The sequence below is a fragment of the Labrus bergylta genome, chromosome 7 (assembly GCF_963930695.1).
Source record: "Labrus bergylta chromosome 7, fLabBer1.1, whole genome shotgun sequence".
NCBI lineage: Eukaryota > Metazoa > Chordata > Actinopteri > Labriformes > Labridae > Labrus > Labrus bergylta.
This window is the reverse complement of record NC_089201.1, coordinates 16,891,399-16,913,359: the sequence shown is the minus strand read 5'-3', so window position 1 is coordinate 16,913,359 and position 21,961 is coordinate 16,891,399. Positions and strand designations below refer to the sequence as shown.

The 21,961-nt window shown below is 38.8% G+C and overlaps 1 protein-coding gene across 3 annotated transcripts in view; it reads left to right on the top strand.

The window, feature by feature from the left end:
* The first annotated feature begins 4,879 nt into the window (after positions 1-4,879).
* The window catches only part of LOC109986012 (alpha-1,3-mannosyl-glycoprotein 4-beta-N-acetylglucosaminyltransferase C-like), a 49,047-nt gene continuing 31,965 nt past the window's right edge, over positions 4,880-21,961 (top strand). The window contains exons 1-2 of one of the 3 annotated variants that reach the window (XM_020636499.3): positions 4,880-5,138; positions 12,466-12,554. The gene's annotated coding sequence lies outside the window, so the exon portion shown is untranslated. Of the gene's footprint in view, positions 5,197-5,228; positions 5,543-12,465; positions 12,555-21,961 lie in introns of those variants that run through there. The other 2 variants (XM_020636497.3, XM_065957318.1) reach the window with 2 other exon arrangements.

Here is a 21,961-nt window from a genome sequence, read left to right as displayed (position 1 = left end):
GTGGCTCCTTTCCCGCACATCATTCCCCTCTTTCTCCCTCCCCGGTTTCTGACTCTACCCACTGTCCTGTCTTTAAAATAAAGGCAAAAGGAGCCCAAAAATAAACCTTTAAAAAAAAAAGAAGGTGTATGATTCATATAACAAAAAGTCGGCTATAAGGAAAGCAGAATACATCCTTTGTGAAAGCAGACTATCTGGCTGCAGGCGAAGGACAATGAAAATAAAAGGATAATATAAAAGACTAATTATTTTTGGAGTTTGGCGCTTTAGGAGGATGAGCACTTAAATATTTAAAGAAGATGGTTAAAAGTGCCATTTAAGACGATGACTATGTTCATTTTTACGGTTCTGACTAAATGAGATCTCAGTCAAAATTTCACTTCTATGATGCGTTTAAGGGCCATAAAATTATTTTTGCACATTTTATCTTTAATTTACTGCAAATTGCGAATTTCTTAACCATGCTGCAAAAATCCAATACTACAGTTTTCTTCAGTGATGATTATTTCTCTGCAGGCAGACATAGCAGCTGATATTATTTTTAGATAAATAATCTTAGCGAGCATTTATCACCATTATTTCTTGTCAAAGTGACGCACTATTGCGATTATTGTAATAGTGTGATAGTTGTAAGTGGGTTCTTCCTGAACGAACTCTCCCTGTTGGCATCTTCAAGAAAAATATTTGAGTTGACACATGCTATAAAGCTACATTCACGCTGTGCTCTTCATGGCATCCACTTTTAGTTTTGATTTTGTAACACTTCATCCCGTATACAGAAAGGGAATAAAAGTGACTGAAGGTTCTCGAATGGTCGTGAATCTGTCGATATCAGGCGCATTGTAAGAGCTCTGTGTTTATTACTGGTCATTAATCGAGGCAACTGGTGCCTTAAAAGGTTGGCAATAGAAAGAGAGAGATTGCTTTTTTGTCCACTTCTTGTGTGCAAATGGAAGACATTTTTAAGTATATCCTTTCTAAAACACAAGATAGCATATTTACACTCGATGGCACAAAAACATGAGACATGCTTTAAAAAAACATGCACACCATTGAAACAGATACAATAGAGCTACATTAAGGGACGCCACCAAGCTCTTAATGGTAAATATTAAAGTGGTTTGAAATAGTAATATTAAGTGCTGTGTGCAGTTGTGTGTAAATGCAGGCATGCAATAAAGGTGATTGTTAAATTATGCAATATGGAATTCACTTTTCTTCAGTTCCCCAAAGAAGCCCTTTTATATCTAAAACTAACTGAACTTGTAGGAGAAAAAAGCACATCATATTCAGCTCTGTCAAAGTTTATGTCAGCTGCTAGAAGTAAAAAGTACAACTGTATATTTGCTCTTTGGAGCTCCAGCTTCCTTTGACACTTACTAACGTCTGATAACTTTTTTTTACAGTCATTAAAAATGCATTAAAACCCACTTTCACTGAACAGAAAGTTATACATGTCTGCACTGAAGAGGATTAGAACAAGGCATGAGAAATAAATAATGAGGAAGATTTTTTTCATTATGCACTTTGAGAAAAAAAGTTGCGATTTGAAAACGCGAACAAAGCCGACATGTCGAGATGTCGAGGAAATAGTTGAAATGTCGCTAATAAAGTTGGAAACATTGTGAATAAAGTCGGAAAAATGTTCCCAAAAAGACAGAAATTTTGTGGAAAAAAGTTGAAATCTTGCAATAAAGTCGGAAATGTAGAGAAAATAGTCTAAAAGACGAGAATAAAGTTGAAGTACTATTTCCAGAAAAAGTCAAAAACTCACAAATTTATATTTCAAATTCATTTTTAACATTTCAACTTTATTCCCAAAATGCATAATGAAAAAAAAATCTACCTCCTATTATTATATACAGTATTTTCTCATGTCCGGCGCTGATCCTCTTCCTCATGTCTGAGTTTTCACACAGGTGAAAAATGTATCTAAAAACAAAGAAGTAAAGATCAAGTTATGGTACAGATTTAGCCTTAACTCTCAATCTCTGCACGGAAACTTGGGCCTTAAGTCTCAGCCGAGTATTTTTGTATTTTCTTGAGACTAATAGAACAGACCAGCATTCAGTCACATGAAACCAACAAATACAAAGTAAAGAGAAGGACAACAAGATGACTCCTGATCACGACAGACACTCTGCTTCCCGTTAAGAGCGGGACAGATGTTCCTTCATCCCTCTTTAATTTCTTCATTTTAAAGTGTCGACACTTGAATTAGGCTAATGCTTACAGGAGCATCGTAACAGCAGGGGATCGGAGTTGATCCGTGGTCTTACATGTTGTGATCTTAATGATTTCGGACGCTTACATTTTAAACAGATGCAGCACATTTTCAGAAGCCCAAACACGACAACACCAAAAGCACTTCAAGCCTCCAACCATTAATCTGTTTTCATGCTGAATTAGGGCGAATATCACATGAGGACGTAGCAGCATGGAGAATATTTGTAATCTACATTTTAAGGGGCTTGGAGGATTATTATAATTGCAAATTGGCAACTTGACTCCTGGCCCTATTTCCATGCAGACCCAGTTTGAAATGATCATTAAAGGCTACATCCACTCAAAATTCATAGATCCTCTTATGGAGGGCGGACTGGTGTCCTGCTTTCTAAACTTATATTGCATTTTATTTTGATTTCTGCATCTTTCATCAGAAATCATCTGCTATTCTTAAAATAAATGTCTTCTATAAATACATTTAAAAAAAATCAGCAGTCATCTTACATTAAAGACAAAATATGAACAAATGCACATGCATGTATGCTGACACTAGTTTTGGCAGGTTGTGTCTTTCAGGTTTAATATTGTTTTTAGATTGTCATTAGTCACTTACAAGGTAGCAACTACTCTCCCTCCCTGGAGTCCACACACGTGAACATGACATTAAAATCCTCTAGAGCAGTGGTTCTCACTGCTCTAGATTTCGAATCCTATAAAGCAGTGCACTAAATTTGAAACCCAAATTTTGGACAGTCAACAGTTCAGTTTTATTTAATGAAAAGTTGTGCAGTTTGGACTATAGACAGTACAAAATATGTGACAGAACAAAGAAAACTAACAAAACAAACATGTTTAAAAAGCGCTTTGTAGAGTTTTTTGACACATTTTGTTGGTATGTTCTTTAATTTCATCAAAAGTCTCACAATGTTGTTGGAATCCTTCTGCTATTTTATGACCATGGTGTATTTCCAGGTGTAGCCAACGGTTATTCAGCTGGACTATAAGGATTTCCAGGCCACTTGTCATCGTTAAAATTGATAGAGAAAATAGGAATCTTAAAAGGAGATTGATAAATGAAGGGTTTCGAGACCAATAAGTTCTGCCTTCTGTACCCGGACTGTTTCTCTTGTAAAGCCAAGGAATAATACTACTCTGCCTACAAACAGAAACCAAAAACTCTTCTCACATTGGAAACCCTCTACCAACAGAAATGTATACTTGTGCAGAATCTGTCCAGGGAGATTTCAAATTGCTGAATCAATATTTTTCTTGAGATATGAGGCCCAGGCCCAAGTCTAGAGAGATCCGCTCAAGATGAGCTACTTTAAAATCTCTTTAAAACGCTGAGGTTAAACAGTTAGATAAAAGTATACAAGATAATTTCTGTATCTCTTGGGAAGAGCTTGCTGCAACCACAAAATCGGTGTTTTTGCAGGACCTGCGCCATCTTTTGATATAGGGGTGAAACAAAACAAATGCATGCTTTTCGACGTAGATCTTTGGTCTCTACCTTTATTTGTAACTTGGTAGGCTCATTTCTATGAGCAGTGAAATTAGCTTGCAAAGTATTGTTGCGGTGGGTTTCCAGAGGAGAATAAATTTGGATGACTGTATGTATCCGAGCTGAAATTTACAGCCGAAGAAATGTAACACAGCAAAGTCAATACTTCAGCTTCTCATGTGCAAAGCATCCTGGTACATAAAGGCGCTGCCTCCGTATGTGCAAGTGGAAGATCTCAGCTTTCTCCGTCAATATTTCCGCCACTGAGGAATTTATTGATTCAGTTAACATTTTCCATAAGCAACACAAAGCACAACAAATGTTTATTTTTTCTTCCTCTGAAAGGCCGGTGTAAAAAATCATTGTAGCCACTTCTTCACTTAAACACTTAACAGAAAGCCACAATCACACACACAAAAAAAAAAAAAAGGGTTATTTTTATATGTGGCAATTTTCTCCTCATTGATCTTTCTAACACTGCACCATGGATGGACTGCATTTCTGGAGTCCACTTAATATTGACATGGGTTTGCCCTTGAATGCTTCACAAAAGACAGTTTTCAAAGCTCCTATAGCGACGAGAAGTCAATAAAAGTAACTGAATGTTCAGGACCATGAATCTGTCTAGGGTGTATCAACGTCATTGAGCGCAGCGCTGTTGCAACTTTTTCGAGTATTAGAAATTTCTAGTTACAAGGGGGGTGATCGTAAGGTAGGCAAGGTACTCGACGATGCATCATGGCACATTTCTTTATATGAAACTCTATCTACAACTCTCTCTTTATCTCTGCATCTATCTATCTATCTAGTTTCATTTAATTTATGCAAAAAAGGTTTCACTGGAAAATAAAGTGTGTGAAAAGAAAACACGCTATGAAGTGCAATAAGAGAAAATATTCTGTCATTCTCTCTATACCTATATACCCATCTCTATCTATCTACCTACCTACTCTGAGTTTTGCAGCTGTGGTGTGATGCTTTGCCTCTTTAAGGCAGACAATCCAAAGAGAGGAAGAGTCACAGAACGAGAGAGAGAGAGGGGTTTGGGGAGTGAGGTGAGGGGGAGAGAAGAGAGAGAGAGAGAGAGAGAGAGAGAGAAGTGTGAGCCAATAAGAGACAGTGGGTGCAGACACTCTCTGTTTGTGACACCTTGTGGTGGAGAGTGAGGGGGTGGCAGAGTTGGAGAGAGCAGGGGGCACCACTGTACAGAGAGAACGAGAGAGATAGAGAGAGAGAGAGAGAGAGAGGGATCAAAGCAGAGAAAGAGACAGAGGAGGAGAGAGGGGGATGATGATAGCAGCGCTGCAGTGAGAGCGAGCGAGCGCCGTGCCTGCCTTTGCAGCGAGTGTTTACTCCACTTTTCCTGAGAGCCGGTTATCTTCCCTCTGCGTGAGTCATGGAAGTGATTTAGGTGAGTGTAGCGGCTGCAGGAAGCCACAGATCTGTTTGTGCATCTGCCCTGTGTGCAGGTAAGCTCGCTCTGCACCTTTCTCACAGTTTAAATATATCTGCTTTAACCCCTTTCAAAAAAGGAACAAACAACTTCTGCAGACTTTGGGGTAAATTCTACTCCTCTTTCTTCCTAATTGGATACACATTTTTTGCCCATCAGTGGGAGGGAGAGTTTGTGCTCATGCAGGCTGTACATATAAATGTGCGACTGTGTAAAGCGTGGAAGGCGTGCAGCATCTTCTCTCTCTGACAGTCTGAGCAGCATTTAGCGGCTCCGTATTGACAGGCGGGACTCAGTGGGACTCGGGGCTGGAACAGGATGAGAGGGAGATGAGTCAAATCTCTGCTTCAGGGACCAGGAGGGTAAGAGCATCAGTGACGATGATCCCAATCTGTATCGAGTAAAGAGGAAGATAATAGATAATCTCGGCTGCTTGTCAGATTATACGCTCTATTTTTGTATATTTTAATGTGCATGGGTTTTCTTCAGAGCTGGATCTTTTTTGTGCTTTTCCTGAAATTGAGGTGTGTGGTCTGTTATTTTCCTTTTGGGGTGTAGAAGCGGCAGGTGATCAGGGATTTGTGACTGCTGAGCTCAATCACTGCTTTCATCATGACTCAAGCTGGTAAACTGCAGCTCAGTCTGTGTCACAAATCCCCCCCTCGTCCCCTCAGCAAAGTGGGAATAACCTGCCTTCGTCTCCGGGCTGGATTAAAGTGATTTACAGTTGCTCCCCGTCAGCCTGTGTGTGTTTGTGTGGGGTTTGTCCTGTAATAGCACCTAATGGCATCATATGTTATTTTCAAGAGGACACTGTGAGACGGGACGCTGTCTCCAAGCCACATCCAGATGTAATATGGCAGCTGTTATTAATGCTAGCTCTCCTTGTGACCCCCTTCAGAAGTTATACGGGCAGAGGTGCTGGATGAGAATTAATGGAGCTTTTAAAATTAGAAATTGCATTCATTGCCGGCTGGCTTTTACTGTCACTCTCTCCTCCGTAAAGGACAACTGCAGAGGATGTTTTTTTCATCTTAGCCAAAAAAAATACTCCATAAATGGCCTTGATTGAACGTAGAAATCATTATTTCCATCTCACTTCATATTGATCGTCATCCACTTTCTGCACATCCATGTTATCTCGCAGCTTAAAAACCCTCTCATTGATTGAGTCTGCATCTCTTTACCTGCAGCTCCTCTGTAGTGAGGACAGGTACAGATTTAATACGCGGGATCAATGAAGGAGCACAGCTTTTACCTGGTTTGACCTCACTCATGCTCCCTGAGTGTGAAGAGGATGGACCCCCTGACATGGTTTTTAGATTCAGCATACTGATGTTTTTTTCCTCCTGTGCTGCACTTTTCAGAACCTTAACCGCCTTCCTTTAAATTCAAGGCATCATATTAAAGTTTCAGCACCGCAGCTGGCAGAAATAGTTCACTCTTGAGAATCGATAAACAGGGAAAAACAATGTCAGGGTGAAGCAGTACAGCCAGTAAACAAATTTAACAACTTGTGCCGAGGCAGGTGGACTTACAAATCACTGTCGTTTTGTTAACATCAAAAAGCCATCGAAGAAAATAAAGATTTCAGAGCGAGCACGGACACATCTTAAGAGCTAATGTGATTTTCAATGTGAAGTCCTGGTTTCATCCTGCCAGGGTTTTCTCCAGAGACAACAAAACTTTTGACAATAGTTGTAAAAAGGTTTATTACTTACTAAAAATGAAGGACACAATTTCTCATGTGGATGTTAAATCTACAAAATCAAAAGTAGTCTGGTCTTCCAAGCTTTTAAAGATTTTTTTTGTTCCTTGTAGAAATGTCCCTGTGTGGTTTTAACATCTTTGCATCCTTAAAATATATTTTCCATGAGGAGAGCACAGATCTGTAACTCCAGATTCAAATGTCCCCCATTTTTAATCTTAAAGAGAATGGAGAAGGGTTATTCAACATGACCAGTCGTCATTAAATACAGTAAAATTGTCTTGTTTCTTGTGTTGGAAATATTCTTTCATTCAAAGAAAAACTCTGCGCTCATGTTCCCCGAAATAAAAATGATTTCATGGACTTCTAAGCAGCGAGATAAACGGATTATTTTATAAGACTCCTCTGGTATTTCATTTCATTTTCTTGGTGCCTGAAAATACCCGAAATACAAGTCTGAAAATCAGTAAAGGTTGTGAAAAAAGTTCATACCTAACCCCATAATAAATTAATTTGTAGGACAGATACGCTTTAACTGGAATATAATATAATCTGAAATACGTTTTAAACAATATTGTAGGATAATGTTATAAATTATGCAACACATTAGTCACTACATCAACCTGTTTCTAAAACGTTCACAGACATGGCATTACCATTTATTCTCCTTCAATGTCCGATCGTAGGATGATGGACATGACTGTATTTATTTTTTCAGTATTAACAGAAATAGAGATGAGAAAAAAATCTTGGGTACTGCAGTTCAAAACTTGACCACCAGGGTTAACGTTTGTATGTTGACATTGAGGCACTTAAAGCATGTTTGGCAGAGATTGTAATAGATAAACTCAGATATCTATAGAAAATTTCCATTCACAGGCACGGCTGTGGCTCAGTGGTACAGTCAGTCTTCTCTCATCTGGTTCGATCCCCATGCTCCTGTGGTTAAATGTCGATGTGTCCTTGGGGAAGGCACTCAACCCCAAGTTGCCCCTGCTGCTTTGTCAGCGGTGCGTGAATGTGTATGACTGGGATTTTTGTTGCTGGTCTTAGCTAACCTTGGTCAGAAGTGTGGTCGTTGTCCCCGTCACACACCCTGTGGAGTATGCTTCTATATCACTGCAGCATGGAGAGAAGTTCAACCACTAGAGGGCAGCAAAACAAGATTTTAAGTCAATGTAATATGACACCTCAATTATGATAAATTCAAAACACTGACTCAAACTACAAGACAGGACGTGTACACTTTCTCAATATTTTAAGACAGCACACATTTTCTGAACCAAACTTTGAAGGAGAATTCACTTTAAAACTCCTGTGAGGAACTTAAAGTTTGTCTCGATTTTTGCAGCCCTTGTGAATCTTTTTGCTGATTTTTTCCATTACATGTGTGTTAAGATGATAAACCTCATCCTGCTGTTAAATGTGGTAGGTAGCACTCACTGACAACCTTTGCAGTGGGAAATTTAGCCAGTGACTGCTGCTGTAACTCATGTACTCTGACACTTACCCAGCGACAATGGTTACAAGCATTAAAACTAGCTGTATAGAAATGATTAATGTTGTTTCAGATGGTCTCGTTTGCTTTTGTCAGTCATAGAGACACATCAGTATCTATATAATCAGGTAAACAACCTCTCACAGGAGCTTTAATGTTGATATCCTGTCAGTGGTGATGGTACATATAGAGCACTACGTTCCTCAGGTCGTGCTATATTGACAATATTGAGTAAAGCTGAGCTCTCCGGCTCGCTGTGCCAGTAGCGCCTACATGTCCCAGGATGCATAAAGGATGAGTAGCTGCAGTGTCAGCCTAACAACTCTTTGCCTGAACACTCTGGCTCAAATAAATACGGTTTAATGTCCAAGTCAGCCGAATCCCTGTGTAGCATATCCATCTATTTCATCCACTGCATTACATTTGAGGATTCCTTGTTTCCCTTTTTTGTTATTGCATAGCTAGTTTGTAAAAAAAATAAAATAAAAATAAAGGGCAGAGAATAAAAATATACATGATTTGAAATAGCTTATTGTTCTTGTGGACACTGACTACATGAAAAGACTGATCTTTCATCTAAGCCTAGATCCAGCTGTGACACAGAGAACTGTAGGAATCTTTTGACATGATATATCAAACTCAGAAAGACAGAGATAGGCTCAAAAATCTACAAAATTTCTCTCAAATCAATTTGTTTTCGTGACCTTAACCTGAGCACTACTTTTCACAACCAGCATTTACATCAACTACAAGTTATCTTGGATTACTGTTGGGTAGAATCATGTGCTCTTTGTTTGACCACTGACCTATTCTCAGACAGCAAAATGTGTCTGTAGCACAAGAAAATTTATCATTTAAAAAAAATGAAGAAAAGAAGTCAGGATTGCAAAACGGAGTGCTGATTAAATTGGTTTTAGCCTGCAAAAAAATAATGTTCCTTGACTTTCAACATTCAGTTCTGAGTCACTTTCACCTTCCATCTGGCAACTCTTTTATGTACCTCCCATTTAATGTTCTTCACCATTAACAAGAGGAAACCAGCGTGTGCACATCCAGGCAAAATGCATACAGGTGCAGGACAAACAATGTACGAACTGGAGGTAAAAGAGAGGGGTCTGCACACTGTTCAACTCAATGCAATCTTATTTTAAACAGGGCAACATTTCGATCCCAAAGATCTTCCTCTGGCCTTAAATTGGAAGCTGAAACGTGTGCTGACCTTTCTTTTTTTTCTTCACCATTAACTAAACACACTAAAAGGGTCAATTTCTATATAAAAATTTGGCGCCACATTGTCCAGCCACATTGGAACAAAGGAGAGTGTGTTTACTTTTTCTTTTGGACTTCTGTAATCCGTTCCCTTTTTTCAGTTTGCCCTACGTCAAAATGAAGTGTGAAAAATATGGATGGTGGGTGGACTGCCTACTTTTAAACAAGCAAGCAAAGTCTACATAGCCATCTGCTCAAAGCCAAATGTGTTTTTTAATCAAAACTGCAGACTCCCTCTCTCTCTCTCTCTCTCTCTCTCTCTCTCTCTCTCTCTCTCTCTCTCTCTCTCTCTCTCTCTCGCTCTCTCTCTCTCTCACACAGCATAACATGTTGGGTACATCAAACCCAGACTGAAATCCAAGCTCGGCTCCGGTGCCACAAACAGATGCTGTGTCTGGGTTTTCTTTCCACAGGTCGCCTGCTGCTGACACATCCTGAGCGACTTGTCATTTCACATTTATTTTTGGAACTTTTTCACACAAAAGTTGGATTCAGACAGACAGTAAACTCTGTGATTTAGTTTAGATGTGGCTTTCTGCATAATGAAGTCTTATAGCTGTCATTTATGTTTAGGCAGTTTATGTGAATATGACATCATCCTGAATGTTTTTGATTATTCTGTTGTACTAAATGTACTGGTGCAGATTTTTTCCTTGTGAAATTATTTTGGTAGCTGTCCAGGCAAAGAAATAAACACATTTAATTACATGAAATAAAACTAAGATACACAAACTGTAAAGAGCACAACAAAAAATAAACTTATTCAAATGTGAAATATTTAATATAGAGTAGAAATTAGCTACATTTTGTTTTCAAAGTTACATATTTTGGGGATTTTATAGATTCAAATTGAATCCTTTTATTTTTCGAGGAACAAGATAAAAAATGTGGATATGCATGCTAAATGTTTACAATAATAATGATAATAATGAAAGAATAATGACAAAAATAAGATACATTTTATTACTAGGTAATAGACTAAGAAGTCTAGATAGATTAAAATGTTAAAATAAATATTAACGGTCACATATTCTCCTCCTCTTCAACCCCTTTGAATAAGTCTCAGAGCTCCCCAAAACATGTCTGTGAAGTTTCTTGTTCTTAATCCACTCTGATCCTGTATTTGATCATGCCTATAAACCCCTCTATTTCAGCCCTGCTCAGAACAGGCTGTTTCTGTGTCTGTAGCTTTAAATGTAAATGAGCTGTGTCTGACCACGCCCCCTCTCTGGAAGGGCTTGGGTGCCTCAGGCTTTCTCGCTCCATGTCCTATTGTTTAAGGTGAGAAGGCAGACTCAGAGGGTAGAACAAACACCTAGCTGTGGGATTGTCACCCACATGGGGGAGGGGTTACTGCCCTTTGTGATGTCATGAAGGGAAAATCTCCAAACGGCCTGTTTGAGCACACATTTTCTGAAAAATGAAGATTGACTTTCTCATATTTGGGGGGCTTGTGGATAGACTAGAAACACATATCAGTGTCATGGTGAGGTATATTTTGTAACATATGTAAAATTACCGTAATTACACACTTTTAATACCTATTTTTTCGTCTTAAAAGTTGGCTGCGTCTTATACTCCGGTGCGACCAATATACCAGTATAAAATACTGAAACACGCGCCGTCATTACCGCTGGTGCAGCAGCCACTAACTACGACCTGATGCGATTAAAAACCCATCCCCATTCATTGTGTATTGAAAGCTGAGTGCACGCTGTGCTGGGAAAGACGGCGACACAGACCAGTCAGGCTGCGCGACTTTTTCCACATCTTTTCTCCCTCATGAGGTCATAATCATGACTTTACAGAAACAGTGGTATATTGTTCCGTAAATAAACATTGTAGAGTTCTCTTTTGATTGAAAGAGTTCTATATTGAAGTTAAAGAGTGACCAGCAGAGTCGGGCAGAGCAGCTCGCAAGCTAGGAGTCTGTGCCTCATAACTTTCCCTGCAGGCTGAGAGCTCAACTGTAGCTAGTAGGAGCTCAAACTCCTGAAAGTGAAAACAGACAGAACTGAAAGAGCGACACAGCTGCACAGAAAATGCACATTGTAGACATCGCTGAACACACTATAAATCGAAACACAGGAAAACAGTTTAAACTTTCAGTTTCAAAACACTACAAAACCTTCAAAACACTACAAAAACACAAATATTTTGTGGATCTTACATGAATTTGTCTAACTTTTAGTAAAAACAATTTCATTAAACTTAATTTAGGACACATTCACCTGACAAGTACATATAAACATCTTATTTTAAGAGGTGAAAAGCAACAAAAAAAAAGGCCTGAATTGCTTGAATTAATTAAAAAAAGATCTGCCAATGCAACACGCAAACGTCCAGTATCTTAAAATAGGATGAACTAGATATCTGGACTTGCCAGGTGAATATGGTTTATAAAAAATGTAACAAGATACTTTCAACGTCTAATTTGACAAATCCTCTTGCTTATTGAGTTTTGCGGTGTGTAAACAAGGTAAATATAATAGTTGCAGGATACAGTATAAGTAAAAAGAAATGGATTCAACACTTCAAATGCAAATATAAACAAATGTGCATTTAATTAACAAGACAGCACTGTTTAGGAGAAGGTGATAATGAGCCTATACTTGTTTCTGTCTACACCCGGATGTTGTGTTTTTGTAAAAGAGCAACGTTTCCAGAGGACGCTGTGTTTGTGAGAGTGTGACGCTGAAGTCTGACTGAACACGTCTCTGATGTCCAGACAGTTCATTAGAGAGTGTGAGGGAGAAAAGCTTCACCATTTTTTCAGTTATGTATTATTTGTCCCTCTCTTGTTCTTTCAGGTTGTCTCGTTTTGTAAAGAAGGATCCATGCCTGTCCTCAGAGTGCACAGAAGAATCAACATAGCCAGCCTGACGACGTCAACAGGCAGGTACGTGTCTGGGACTGTTTTACATTTCTTTAGCGAGGATTCGGTAGTGAAGCGTTTTCTCACATTGTTGTCAGATAAGTCGTGATCGCACATTTTAACTGATGCCACTTAACAGTCTGCGTCATTGTTTCATCCAAATGTGATAGTTCACAGTTTTTTAATTGAATCCAGAAATCCATAAACACCCTTTGTGCTGAAAAGGAGATTTATGCGTCAAATAACAGGGAAGGAAAAGAAGCAGGCTCAAATATTCTTTGACTGAAATTGAAAAATCTCTCATTTAAACTTAATCCTAATTACCTAGTTTCTCACAGAACCCCAAAAGTTTACTTTCTGTTGTGTCACACAGACGATTTATTCAGATTTTTTACTCAGGGACTTTGTGATCTTCTTAGTGTTTCTAAAGACCTCTATACTACATTTTACATTTCCTGAGGCTGAATAAAAGACAATTTGAATGTTTTCTGTTGCATTCATATATCACTCAGACTTCTTACTGACTTTTTACTGCTGGCAGGAAAAGTCCTTTAAACAATCTGTGTAATTATTAAAGGCTTTATATGCAATTTTTTAAAAGTAGAAATCAACTATATCCTCTGAAAATAACTACAATGAGTGTAACACCCGAGTCCCACTGTCTGTTATGCTTTCCAAACTTTCCGAATCCTATCTTCACTTTGTTTACATTGCCAGGACTGCCGGCCAGCTCATCCCCAGGCGTATAAAAGTTGTTTAGAAGAATAACATACTGTACTCACTACTTAACTGCGTTTCTAGATCACGGTCATTTCGGGTAAATTTACATGCAGTGTGAAGATACGAGCATAATAAAGATAGTTAGCATTAGCATGCAACCAAGTTGTTTTGGTTTCATGCTGGTGCTTAACGGGTGACATCTGCTGGATCAAAAAATTGCATATTCTGCCTTTAAGCCATTTACGTTCACACATGCAGCTCACCTGGATATTATTTGGAACATTTCTTGGAGTTTTGTGTGAAAGGAGCTAAAAGTTTCTTTAGATAATTTCTTTATTGGTTAAATGTGTACCAGGGCTGAATTGTTAATAATGCATCCATAATGATCATATAAAGACTAAGAGTTCTGCATGATAAGGACATGGTAGCTGTTTGTCAAGAGGCTGGCCTTCATTTCAGCCAAACTCTCATACTCATCTTAAACTATCGATTTTGTCTGTGTTGTTTTCATCATTTGGAAAATGCTAGGCGAGATGACGAGTTAGATGAGTGTGTTTTAGTAACCAAGATATTCATTGAGCCCACACAAACTCCTCCTCTTTGCCTGCTTCTCTATTTACAACAGGTTAGTAGAAATCAGCTTTTCCAATATGGCGACCACCATCGATGAAGTTTAGCTTCATGTTCACTTCTGAAACCAATGTTTGATGTCACTGTGTTATACAGTCTATTGAAGAGTCAGTCGTCCCTGTTTGTAAAATATATTTTAGGGAACAGAAGGATAAACAGATATCTCACAAGACATTTTTCTGAAGGAAGTTTAAAAAGAGACTTCTGTGTCAAGAAACTCAAAGAGAACTCAGTGTGTCTTCGATATGCACCTACTTTATGAAGTTCATATCATCAGTTATTCAGAGTAGCTCATCTTTTTGTACTACATAACAGCAGCTTGAACAATTTAAAATTTTCCCGTGGTTTGATTCAGTGATCTGCTGCAGAGAGACCCCACTGTACGAGTGCATTAAATATGAATGTAAACAGCTGCTCCTGGCTCAGGGCGGCATGTGTTCATGCTCCAAACTGTGTTTCTGAAAAGATACCGACACATTTCTGACGGACATTGCTGGCTGTTTTCACTGCAACAAACAGAAAAGTTTTTCCACCAGTGAGATGGAATTGATCCTGAGAGGTTGAGATTACGGTGCAGTGCTGGTAGTGACATGTGATTTCAGAGTAAAAATTGTTTCGGCAGTTCTTCTGCCGAGCTGATTTACCCTTTAGCAAGATCGCTGCAGGGTCTGATCTTGACCTCTGACTTCCCCTGAGGCAGGAAAGCAGAGAGAAAAACCGCCTGGCTTACTTTACAGAGTTAAACCTTTTCTCTCCTCGTGGAGCAGAGGTCATCCACAACTTCTCTCCATCGCCCCCGGTCCTGAGCCAACCTCTCCAGCTCCAACCAAGTTATTTATTTGCCTTCAAGTTTGTTGACCTCCTCAAGCTGTGTCAGGAGAGACACTGGTTCTGCATTCATTTGAATATGAATTCAACCCAAAAGCATCGGTGGGATTACATTTTTTTGACTAAAGATCAATCAATTCAATCAATCAATCAGTATTTGTTTGTGTAGTGCCAATTCTTGACCTTCTTAGTTTGCCTTCTGGGGTTCTGGGTAACAAGAGTTTGGAGAGTCTCTCAAACAATGCAAAAGATCTGCCTTTAATCACATACAGCCGGGAGGAGCTTCTGCTGCTACGGCCTCCTGCCTGGAGTGGAGTGGATCTCGATCCTGATGTTAATGGATGTGTGTTGGGATTGTACTGACTATGCTGTATGTTGTTTGTATGAATTGACCAGGTATCAAATGAGTTTCCCCTCTTGGGATCAATACGGTTTTCTAATCCAAATCTAATCTTATTCATTATCAAATGTTCTCAAACACTCTTTGTTATATTATTTACAAAGACCCAACAATCATTCAGCATGAGCAAAGCACTTGGTAACATTTGGCAAAATTACAAAAAATCTGAAGGCTGTCCATCATTTGACAGATTAGAATACTGAGGGTGATTCTGTGTATGATTCTCTGGGGAATTTATACTGAGAGAAAATCCTGCACAAATTGACAGCAATGTTTATAATGTCACAGAAGAGACGCAGCAAATGTTTGCACGGTTGTGAAGCCCACATACAGGACAGACCGACCGGAGAAGCTGCAGCAGTCTGGGTTACTTGTGCACCAACCTCCCTCTCTCCCTCTCTTGTAAGCTGTGCAGGGATCAGAGAAAGAGACAGAGAAAGAGACAAAACTTTAGCGCACAGATCACAAATGTTTCTCTTGCAAAATTGCATTAGGAAAGATATTTTTAGATGGAACATTTTTCATGTAAGTGCTATGTCCTGGCAGTGAAAATGCAAAAAAACAAAAAAAACAAGGATAATCATAGAAGATACAAGGCCCTGTACTGCTTGATCCTCTTTTAAAATCCACCGTTGCCAGTGCTTATGTTGATAGCTTGCATTGTTTTTGTTCCACACTTCAATAGGGCTTTTTGAAAACATGCAGACAGTCAAATGACGTGAGATCTTTGTTGGCTTAAAACCCCAGCATATATACAGTGAGATAGACATGGTGTACAGTGAGAAACATTTTGAGAAAGTTGTGATTTACCTTTTATTGGAGGCCAAATTTGTTACTTTTCCTAAATAAATCACTCAATCTAAAAATCATTTGATTGAATGAGAGAATGAGTTAGCAGCTCAGCGTGAAAACTCCAGACTTCATTTTTGAAGTATTTCAGCATCAAACTCCATCGTGTCTTCCTTTGAGCTTGGAAGGCCCCGATTTCAAACTCTGCCAAGACTTTGAGCGAACTTTTATCTCAAAGAGCAAGCCAAGAGTCAAAGGAACGCGGCTTCAACAATACGTCTGTTGTCTCGGGTAGATTAGCCTCTTTTTTTCTTATTTTCTCTCGTGTTTCAAAGTCGTTTGATCTGCCTCCCTCTAACATTTGACAACTTGGAAGAGGAAAGCCTCCAGCAGTCCCTCAAGGCTTAATTATCCCTCCGCCTGATAACAACCTGCTATGAGGGAAGCGAAACGAGAACTTAGAGGAGATAGAGATGCTGGGATTAATGCAGATCGCCTGATTTTACCTGGCCTCTGATCAAAAGAGTGTGTTGGCAGGAGGAGCACATAATCCCCCTGATTTCTCTCGTCGATGCCAAAACCTGCTGCTGCTGTGTAGAGCAAGACATCACTGACCCAGCTGCTCCCGCGGGTGCCCTCGCTCTAAAGTAAATACAAATCTAAGGGTCGTTCACAGCAAAGCCTTCATCAAATAGCACAGGTCGGATTACCGACCTCACTGGTCTAATGCTGCTACTTTTATATACTTTAAAAACTTTTTTTTTTTGCTTAATTTGACTCACATTCTCGGTGGAGGTTTACGTCTACAGAAACAGATGTTGTGGACACATTTTTGCATTTCATCATCTTCTCTTTTTCTCTTCTGAAGTTCATCTCGGCATCTTAAAGAATTGTTTTTTTTGAGTTCTTGCTCAAAGGTTTTTAAACCACTTGTGAAGCGAGAGTGCACGTAAGATGAAAATATTATAAGAATGTAAAACAATTAGAGATCTAATTAGATTTATTTCACATACTTCAGTTTGCTTTTTAAAAAATATTTCTTTAATACAAATTCCAAATTCATGAAATCTGAATCAAAATCAGCTTTAGGTATGCTTGCACATAAAGGTATTGAATGTGCTCTCCATGTACAAAAATACAACATTAAACATCAAACAAATAAACAAAGACTAATATGTACTAGACTAAGTATGATATGTCTTTCATAGAGTCAAAGCAGGGCTGAATGAATGAAAAGACACCTGATTTATTTTGCTGACATCATGAAGTCTGGTCTTATCAGACTCTATTCTATTCCTCGAGATTTATCCCAGAAATATTTTTGAAGATTCTTCTGGTGGTGTTTTAATTTAATCTGAAAGTCACCAGAAACTCTAATTTAATATATTTTCCAGTGGTGCTGAAAGTGTGTTTAAATGTTAGTATAAAGAGTCAAGTCATATGCAGAGAGGAACAGACAAGGGTTGTCACAACATCTGATTATGATACTTTGATTACTTAGATGTTCCTAGTACAAATCAAATGATATGTTTCAATACCACAGAAACAAAAGAAGTCCTTGGCCCCCATTATTGGGTAAATTGTACTTACTCTCTGATGTACATCGCTTTGGATAAAAGCGTCTGCTAAGTGAATTGTAGAATTGTAGTAGAATTGTAATTTTTGGTTTTTGATTTCCCAAAAACTGCAGGCAAACTCCTGTAGACTGTCTAAATGGCATGACAACTTTGCCAAAGTATTTGTGCAATGTAGAAAGTACTCTTTGCATTTTGCTTATTGCAGCTTTTGTTTCAAAATATGACACAAAATCTGTGATCTTTTAAAAGCTTCTGAACTTACATGGTGTCGTAAAGTATCAAAGTGATAAAAATTTGACGACCTTAGAACAGAAGTTGTTTCCATCAGTCTGCTGCAGCTTCTTACTCTGATAGAAAAAGTCCAGAGCCGCCCCTCAAACACGTTTTTTAACACCTGTAGTAAATCATCTCTCAAAAGCAGACACTCACTTTACAAGCAGAGGTCTTTTTATGACATGTATCGACAAAGAGCCCAAAGTCTGCCCCGCCATGACATCTTAATGTTTTGTTTTTTAAGAGTGGTCTGCTGCTGCAGGCACAAGAGCCAAGAGTGTTCCTCTTTGCAGACGTTTATAAATCTGCAAAGAGACAAGTGATATGCAGAGTACCTGATTTTTAAACTCTGATACGGAGATGGAGCTCCCTTAACCTTCAGCGAGGTGATGTGGCACTACAACCACCCGACGTCCCTGACGCCAAGCCTCCACCATCGGACTGTGCCGTCCCCTAAAACCACCGCTGTCCTCATTCACACACGGCCTGCTGCGACCTCCACCTCAGCAGCAAGGACATGTGGACAACCGGAATGCGAGGAATACAAAGGAGAAATCCTTCCTGCATATTATCCCATATTCTCTTTGATAAAGTGTCTCGAGATAACTGTTGTTATGAATGGGCGCTATACTAATAATGATTGATTGATTGATTGATTGATTGATCGAACAATATTGATACCTGTCTCGATAACTTGACACAAAACTAGAAGTCCGAAGTTCCCAATATCATTTCTTGTCTTTAATTGGCAAAAATTGCAGGCAAACTCCTGCATGCGTTCCAAATTGCACAAATACGTTGGCAATCTTTCGGCATGTATTTGTGCAATTAAGAAGTTCTTTCTCTCTTCTGCTTGTGCAGCTTTTGCTTTAACAACAGACTGAAGGGCACCCATGTATCCTCATGACTGAAGATCTGTTGTGTTCATGTTTAAAAGTGATGCAATCTCCATTATTTGAATGATCACAAGTATCACAGGTAGAATTTAAAATAAGAGCAACATTAGAATATTTTATTTAGAGGACAGCCTAACCTTGTAATGGTGAAACAAAAATCAGTCTATTGTATTCTCTCTCTGATAGGAACAGTCCAAAGTGGCGTCTCAAACACTCTTGAAACACCTGGGATGAAGCTCACTGTCGTTTTTCTATTACATGTATTCAAAAAGACCGAAAAACCTCGGCTCACCGTGAGGTCTTATTGAGTGTTTAGTTTTTGCAGAGTCGTCAGCTGCTGCAGACACAGATGTGTAAACCTGAGTGATTATCACTTTTTAAGGCTTGAACATAAAGGCGTTATATAGTGCGAGTGAGTGTGCTTTCAACCTCTTGTGAAACCACATAAGTATTCTTATTTTTTAAAGCTTAAACAACATGGTCAGATTTGCCCGTAAAAACCCTACAGAGTGGTCTAAAGTCTCTGTGATGATTTAGGTTTTTTTACAGACTTATCAGGAGGAAACATCTCCTCTACACAGTCTGGTTTGACAAACAGCAACTTTATCCTCCAACAGCGATGTCAGAGCGCTAAGCTGCTTAACGGGCAGAAAAAGCCGCTATTTTGGTTTGTACTTGACGGCTCTAATCTGGTGCTGAAAAGAAATCCACTCGTAATTTTGTCTTCAGTTATTCAATCTTCCAGCATTCAGTTATCGTACTGTTATGATGGTTACACTTTATAGAAAGTGGACCTCAAAGATCATATATAAAGCAGCAATTTATACATGCATAGTTCTTCATAAGCTTTCAGGAGTGTAGAAGAATGAACAGCGTCTCATGCATGACTAACTGCAACAACAGTATGCTAATAAATTCTGCAAAGAGCTACAACATGATAAAGAGGATAACGCCTGCAGAATCACCCAGGACGACGACAGGAACATGGTTAATAATTAAAAAATAAGGATGACTGAAATACCTTTAATGTTGCATGAAATAATGTATTATTCTAGAGGTCATGGATGAGATTCGTCCATTTTGAATCACATAATTTTTTTTAAATTTAGGAATTCATGATAATTCATAAACCCTAACATTTGTAAAAAGTAGACAAGTTGACCTTGTTCAAAAAAATGAAGGGGAACTGTTTGCATTAAAAGAATCAAGTCTCATATAACAAGCTGTCCATTAGGTTAGCAATAAGAGCAACCAACCTGCAACAACCGATCTTATTTACACTAGGAAAATTGTGTTGAGATTCAAAAACGAGTACTGATTAAACTCAACGTTTACGTATCTTTTTAGCAGTAAAAATGTGTGAGCTTCAAAGTCAGAATGAGATTAGAGAAACCTTTCATCACTGAATATGGTGTTGTTGAAACAGGATGTGGGCAGAGCACAGGGACTATTGGGATAATGGCCAGAAAGTGAAAAGCTTTCTTATTTTACTGGAGGAGACGAAGGGATTGGTCAATAATCTATAATGTGTTTCAACAACAACAACAATAAAGACTAAACTGAACTCCTGATACATAAAACATAATAATCATGAATCTATTTTTCTGCCCCATTGTGTCTAAATGCTGTTTTGTATAATACAATATAATACAAATATCAGTGGTGAATGAGACCTTTCAACTTTTCTGTAGAAGACGTCACGAATTAAGAGTTCAATGAAAAGTTATGAATGTGAATGTTTTTATATGTCAGACTTTTATGTTACTCAGGTGTTTTACATAAATATCTGTCTGTATATCCTTAAAGTAGCAATATGTAACTCTGACACCTAGTGTTTAAACTGGGTACTGCAGTCCAAATTCAAAACATTGTAGAGAGCTGTCTCCCGCCCCCTCCTCCTGAAAATCGTTCCTCACTCAGGATGCCATGTGGTGGACACTGAAGCTTCAGTGTGTAGCCAGCTCTGAGTCAGTCTGTAAACCTTTCTGTGTTCTAACCTCTCTCCATTTTTCAAAAGCATCTCCAATATTGATCCTAGTTTGAGCACGTTTCTGCTCGTGGAGCTTATTAGAAACATGCAGAGGCTTTTTAGGTCAAGTACAATCACTTCTATCTGAACCAGTTCTCTTGCCCGCTTCCATCACTGCAACACCTGTTGGTTTTAACCTGATAACTGGTCTCATCTCTGGCAAACCGTGGGGCGTACCAAACGGCCGTGTGGGGTTGCCTTAAAACCGCCTACCTTCTCTGGTCCAAACAAATCCAGAGCATTCAGGACCAGAATCTAAAGTTAGAAGAAGGACATACTGGCTGCTGCATTGTTGTCAGAGAAGCCAGCACTTCAACACAGCATGTTTCCTTAATGTGTGATCTTATAATAAGGTCATTTTATGAATTAATGTTGGACCTTTAAAACTTTTCCAGTGCATCATAATTGCTAATAGTTTATACATTAATATGCAACTAACTACAGCTGTTAATTAAATAATATTAATAATGCTGATCACTATTGTCAAATTAAAACCATTATATTTGTAATCTCATGCTAGAAAAGCTGACTAAAACAAAGAAAAAGCCACATGTCACCATCACATATTGGTGTAAATAACTGATACGCAGTGTTATTGATGCATATTAGCCTTTTAGAAGCTCAGTAATCATTAAGAGTGTCATTAATTTGCAGCCAGAAGGACAATCACATGGGAGCTTATCAATCCTGCGTTTATATCAGCAACCTGCTGAACCGTGAAGAGCAGCCGAGTCAAATTCCAGACACATGCTCCGTGCTGCACTCAACACGCTGACTCAGATCAGGGATTATTTCTCCAATTAGGTGGGAGACGCTCCTCTTCTCTGACACAAACCGAAGGCCGTCAGGGATTGGATCAGATAAGCGTTTGACATTCAGAGCTCGCTTTTTTACCTTGTTTTGAAAATCCCTGAGAGGATTTCATCACGGACTTCTGGCTGCACGTTCGTGAGCTCTGAAAATTCAATTCTCCTCTTTTCCTTTTCTATCTGCGGTCAGATTGTTGGTCCAGCTCTGGTCGTGGCGAGGTGTCATCACGGCTTTGTTTCCGATTTAAACACAGAGCCGAATCCCGGAGGCATTATGCTTGTTCTTTTCTTTTTAACTCTAAAAAAACAAGTGTTCTAATTATTCATAGTTGAAATGAAGCTGCTTTATAATCTTCCTTCACATTAATGCTTCAAGACACTTGTTTTTTAGTTTTACATTTTGGCAAAGAGTACCTTTTTTTTTACATCACCTTGGTGAAGGTGCCAAGCAAACTAAGTGGAAACAAAAAGGCGGAATTA